Source organism: Phyllobates terribilis, unplaced genomic scaffold, assembly GCF_046119375.1.
Source record: "Phyllobates terribilis strain yellow unplaced genomic scaffold, ASM4611937v1 Scaffold_7__3_contigs__length_470593459, whole genome shotgun sequence".
Classification (NCBI taxonomy): Eukaryota; Metazoa; Chordata; class Amphibia; order Anura; family Dendrobatidae; genus Phyllobates; species Phyllobates terribilis.
This window is the reverse complement of record NW_027362767.1, coordinates 158,332,349-158,338,762: the sequence shown is the minus strand read 5'-3', so window position 1 is coordinate 158,338,762 and position 6,414 is coordinate 158,332,349. Positions and strand designations below refer to the sequence as shown.

The window sequence follows — 6,414 nt, the reverse complement described above, 5'->3', positions numbered from 1 at the left end:
GAGACTTAATAGCTGTCTACAAATATCTGATGGGACGTCACACTGTAGAGGGATCATCCTTATTCTCATTTGCACAAGGAAAGACTGGAAGCAATGGGATGAAACTGAAAGGGAGAAGATACAGATTAGATATTAGAAAAAAACTTTTTGACAGTTAGGGTGATTAATGAGTGGAACAGGCTGCCACGAGAGGTGGGGAGTTCTCCTTCAATGGAAGTCTTCAAACAGAGGCTGGACAGACATCTGTCTGAGATGGTTTAGTGAATCTTGCATTGCGCAGGGGGTTAGACAGGATGACCCTGGAGGTCCCTTCCAACTCTAACATTCTATTAGACTGTACAGAATTAGAAAAAAACACAGCAGTGTAATTTCCTTTTTCCAGAAATAGCTCCATTCAATCCACAGGTTGCGTCTGTTACTGCAGCTCAGCGTGTATTGAAGTGAATGAGACAGACACTAATAGAGACCTCTATCTAGTAGAACGTTGGACCTTCTGCGTTTTAGAGCTGCAGCAGTTTGCCATGGCATAGATACCAGTAGTTTTTGAAATATTAGTTAAGGTGGACGGGATAACTTCACACATTAGATGGAGGTATCGACATGCCACCTCATCCCAGAGATGCTCTATAGGCAAGATCTGGGGATTGTGAGGAGCTATGCTACCTAATGATACAATTTATAAATGGCTAGAGGACACATCTGAAGTGGTGTGTCGCTCCCAGGTTATGAAGAGCAGATAGCCTCTATTACTGTCCCTAGTAGAAGAAACTGTCCCCGCCTATAAGAGCCTACAAGAAGAGAAGGAAGAGACTACCTTAGTAAAGAGCCACCAGACAAGGTGGTAGACAAGAGCCGGTTAAAGACTATAAACCTGCCATGTTGTTTTTGTGGCAGAGAGAAGGAGCCACAAACGAGGGCAAAGAGAAACTGACCACTGCGGAGACAGGAAACTGTCGTCACCAGGAGAATTATTGCCTAGAGTGGGACATCCTGTCCCCACCCATAAGAAACTCATAAAAAAGGAGGAAGAGACCACCGTAGAAAAAATCAGTCCTATAGCTACACATGAGCTGGTGAAGAATAGACGCCAGCCATGGTGTCCCGATGTCAAAGAGACTGAGTCGCGAGGGAGGTCAAGGAGAATCTGACTACTGAGGAGACAGGAAAGTGTAGTCACCAGGAGAGTTACTGTTCTAAGTGGAAGATCCTGCTCCCACCTGTAAAAAGAGGAGGAAGAGTCCAACTTAGAGAGCTACCCCCAAAGCTAACCAAGAGCAGCGGAAGAGTAGACGTCTACCATGGTGTCTTGGTGGCAGAGAGACCCAACGGAGGGCAAAGAGAAACTGGCCACTGAAGAGACTGGAAGATGTAGTCACCAAAAGAGTGGCTGGTGTCACATGATGAGTGAAAGTCAGGAAAGGAGAGTTGCAACCCAGTTGTGACAGTACTATGTGTGAAGAGTAAGTCATCACGTTCTCCACTGGGAATGAGAGATCCGGAGGATTGGACATTCATTAAGAGTCCTGTTGTGGTGAAGAGACAGAAGAGAATATTTTGAAGACGTGTCTAAGAGAAAATAAGTTGTTGGTGTCACATTGATAGAGTGTCATGTCCATGCTTCCACTTCACCCCAAGAGGTTGCGACCAACCACATCCTACTGACGTTTCACATTTGGTTCCCCACTTACATCCTTTGGGATGTCACTGGGATGTTCTCTTAATGGTAACTATTAATTCTGTAGGTTTCTTATCATAAGGAGATCAGTGAGTTATCACAGTCTGCAGCAGGGGACCAAGTGGATCTTCCAGTTCCGTCTAAACAGCGGGCCATGGAGAGTTAATAAAAGATGATGTCATGTCTTAAGAATATCTGACATGAGTTTCTCATCCTTAGATATTACCGAACAAGCTGGAACATGGACCCTGAGGCATCTGGACACAAAGGCGGAGCACACCATAGACTGACATGACTTCACAACTTTAGAAAACTTGTTAAATCTACAAGTTGCTTATGAGGAATTTCTTTTATTCTGCAGTTGGCCGTTTCCCAGGAAGTGCTTCTTAGGGATTAACTAGGAAATAGGAGCTACAGATATACATTACAGCAGAGCTGCCAAACAGCATGGATTCCGCCCCAGGTTAGAGCTCAATGAAGGTGTGCAGGGTATATAAGCGAATGTCTAAAATAATAGTTTTTTTATCTAAATAGGTTTGAAATTCTGTGCTGATTCATTTCTTAATACTTTTGGAGCTCTATTTTTCTGGTACAGAGCTCCAAATACTCTGTTTAGACAACTAAATGGATAACATTTTCTGCCGTCTGCCACCACCAGAGGGAGCTTATGAGCTTACAGTATACAATTTGTGCATTGAACTCAATATTAAAACAGTATGCAGCAAGCTACATTTACTGTGGTGCTTACATGCAGTGGATTTGGGGTTCTGCATCAGGAAAATCATCTTCAGATTTAACGATGTATGGACTTATTACTGAGCACACAATGGTGAATTATAACAGATGGATTATAACATGGGTGCTTTGGATGGTTGAGCAAAGTGCCCAAAGATTTGATCTACATGTGTAGGCCTTGCGTGGATTAGGACCCATGACCATATGTGTGGTCCTCAAGCCAGATGACAGCAAGACTCAACAAAGAAGGAGAGTGTGATTTGCTGTTCAAGTCTATGGGATCTAATCTGGGTCAACATTTAGAGGGTCTGGACTGGGGTATAAATATATTTAGGTGGTCAGTAATTAGGTGGTTTGATGTGTGTATCAGTTTATAAGGTCTGCTCTGGGGTCTTGATTTAGAGGGCATAGTCAGGGGGGCTGAATATATTTAGGGTTTCGTACGTCTATAATTACAGGGATGGTCTGGAGACTGTTTGCATGGTCTGGTCTGGGGTGTTTATAAGTTTAGTGGATTTGATCTGGGGCCTGTAAAAGTCAAGTGGGTCTGGTCTAGAGTCTGGATTGATTTTGGGGTCTGATTTAGGGTCTAAATTTATGCAGAGGTCTAGGGTCTCAAGTCCGTATTTAGGGGGTATAGTCTGAGATCTGTATTAATTCTGTGGAGTCTGTTCCAGGGTTTGGTGACTATTATTTCAGGTGTCTATCCTGGGGTCCCAATTAATTTAGGGGTCTAAATTTATAGACAGTGTCAAACTATGCAGTTAGTCTGAGAATTTGCCATGACGGTCTGGGACTGATGGAGAAGAAAAGGATAGAGAACATTTTCAAACAGGGAAACACAGCACGGGCGAGTCATTGGACATATAAAAAGTCTCCCTTTGACTTTTGAAAGGACAATTAAAAGCTGAATAAAAATGGTGCGAGACTTTAAACATAATAAGCTGGTAATTCTTCTCTGATCTCTGCGGCATCTGTAATGAGGAATTGTAAACTAGCCGCTGATGTCTGGTCCCCTCTTGCGACTCACATCTTCTGATTCTCAGAACCATCTGACTTTTTTTAATCCATGTCTGGAGGCGAAAACTTTGTTCTTTGCGGACTGTAAAATGTTAACAAACTCTGCTCCGCGGGAGCCTCGAATTTACAGCTCGTGTCAGTGGAAGTAAACAATGGCGCTCTGCTAATTACGGACAGCCATGTTCGCATTGTCTATGACATGCCTTTGAGCCTCTCATCATGGGAGTCCGGCATGTGTTTCCAATACTGAGACACAGCGGCGGTGACACTTGAGGCTGATGGATTCCGTTTCTTGATACGTTATCTCCCGGAGTGAAGACGATCTGTGATGAGTGATGATGTGGCTGCCGGACAGGACATGTGGAGTTCAGCTCTACAATTGAAATGAGAAATTATCCACCGTCCTGTTTCTTATGCTGAGGACAGGTAACGATAACAACGTAACAAGCCGACTTGGGGCCCCAAAATGAGATGTGAAATGAGGCATTTTTGGACACATAAGCAGTATGCACATGTTTGCGGTGTCATGAACAAATACATACAGTAGATACACATTTATACTTAGGATACATATTCACCAAACATAGATATATATATAGATACAATCTTATCGGGTTAACTCTTTCTATCTGTGCAAATGCCTGGGAGCTGATATGTCTTCCCAAAATGTGGGTTCATAAGCATTGACTGAGCTCGCTTCGTAAGAGAGACGTACAGGTGGTTTACCCTTGTTTTCTCTTCTTGTAAGATGATCATGTGGTTTACCCTTGTTTTCTCTTGTTGAGAGACATACAGTAGGTACGGAAAGTATTCAGACCCCTTTCAATTTTTCACTCTTTGTTTCATTGCAGCCATTTGGTAAATTCTAAAACGTTCATTTTTTTTTCTCATTAAAGTACACTCTGCACCCCATCTTGACTGAAAAAAAACAGAAATATAGAAATTTTTGCAAAGTTCTTAAAAAAGAAAATTCCTTTGAGCTCATGATTCTCATTTGGTCTGACATGCACTGTGAGCTGTGAGGTCTTATATAGACAGGTGTGTGCCTTTCCAAATCAAGTCTTATCAGTTTAATTAAACACAGCTGGACTCCAATGAAGGAGTAGAACCATCTCAAGGAGGATCACAAGGAAATGGACAGCATGTGACTTAAATATGAGCGTCTGAGCAAATTCTTGACTGGCCCAGCCAGAGCCCTGACCTAAACCCAATTGAGCATCTCTGGAGAGACCTGAAAATGGCTGTCCACCAACGTTCACCACCCAACCTGACGGAACTGGAGAGGATCTGCAAGGAAGAATGGCAGAGGATCCCCAAATCCAGGTGTGAAAAACTTGTTGCATCATTCCCAAGAAGACTCATGGCTGTATTAGCTCAAAAGGGGGCTTCTACTCAATACTGAGCAAAGGGTCTGAAGACTTATGACCATGTGATATTTCAGTTTTTATTTTTTTAAAAATTTTCAAAAATTTCTACATTTCTGTTTTTTTCAGTGCAGAGTGTACTTTAATGAGGAAAAAATTAACAAAGAGTGAAAAATTGAAAGGTGTCTGAATACTTTCCGTACCCACTGTAGAGGTGTTTTAGATTTGTTTTCTCTTGTTGAGAGACATACATGTAGTTTACCTTTGCTTTCTCTTATTGAGAAACGTAAACGTGGTTTACCTTTGTTTTCTCGTGTTGAAAGCTTTGGCTCTATATCTGGGTTTGGTTACACATGATCACTTGTAAGGTCTGGACTTGCGCTGAACACTAAATCTACACTCTTTGCAATTGTTAATGTACACCACTGTGCAAAGTTCCCTTCTACTGTTCTGTTTTTAGAGTCTGATGCTATTTTCTTCTAAAAAAATATAGAAAATATTCAATATTCACACATATATACATAAATGATCTATATTGACACAAATACAATCATACATGCTATGACGTGAAACCACCCAGGAAGATCACCCTTCCATAAAAGACAATTTTTTGTGCAATTTCAGGTCGTCCAAGAAAAGGTTTTACTTCACATGTAAATGCAAGCAGATACTGTAGGAAAGCAGCAAATAAAGTCCTGGATGGAAGGTTTGTGTCACTGAGGTGCCTGGCTTCAATGATATAAGCCCCGGAAGAGAGTGCTCCTGTAACAAGAAGTTACAGAGAGGATTTTTAGTGGACTGGATTTTGGGTCCGGGATTTAGGAGCGACAGAAAGAGCTTGGGTGGGAATGGTCACTCCCACATTTTCCAGTCTGGGGCTTGCAGGTCCTTTAAAAGGTAGCTGGGTTGGCTCAGGTGGGTGTTGGAGCTGGAGAGTAACCAGTAATGGTGATCACACTGAGCCTAAAGCAGGACTGCTGTCTGGATAAGCCCCTCTTGTTGCTTTGCCTTCCCTGAGAAATGACTGGGAGTTTTGTTATTTGATTAGTGCAGGAAAAAAAATGTTTTTCCTTTGAGAATTGTGAAAGTTTATGGAGTTTAATAAACCTCACACTGTTTGGACACCAGAACCCACTGCCTAGTGTCTACCTGAGAACGTGAACCCCTACAATACATATATTCACATTTAATCACATTATTGAGACAAATTAAACCATAATAGGATCAATAAATACTGTAGTGGCACATCTGATTTCTTATGGTTTCCGCTTTTTCAAACCTCCATAGGAATAAACAAAAAAAATAATAAAAATGAAAACCTGCTAAATGATGAAGATCCAGTGATTTCTATTGAAAGATGGAGCTTCCCTTTAAGGAAGTACAAAAAATTCTAAAAGTACAAAAGTGTTTTAACGTATCGTCCAGAAATAGTTAAATCTGTAGAAAAAAAAGAAATGAGCAAAATGTCTAAGTTTAATTTCACAATGTGAGCCAAAAAAATAGAGAAAGCAAAAAGACCATCTTAAACCAGATGGGGTTGGCACCGATCCTAAGACATCACCATACTGTCAGTGAGGGTGGAGATTTGTAGCCTTTTTATGTGAAATCAAAATGAAAAAC

At 41.5% G+C, this 6,414-nt stretch overlaps 1 long non-coding RNA gene across 1 annotated transcript in view; it reads left to right on the top strand.

The window, feature by feature from the left end:
- Positions 1 to 3,578: 3,578 nt before the first annotated feature.
- Positions 3,579 to 6,414, top strand: part of LOC141152998 (uncharacterized) — a 40,648-nt gene continuing 37,812 nt past the window's right edge. The window contains exon 1 of the long non-coding RNA XR_012247212.1: positions 3,579 to 3,856. This is a non-coding gene — a long non-coding RNA (uncharacterized lncRNA). The remainder of the gene's footprint in view (positions 3,857 to 6,414) is intronic.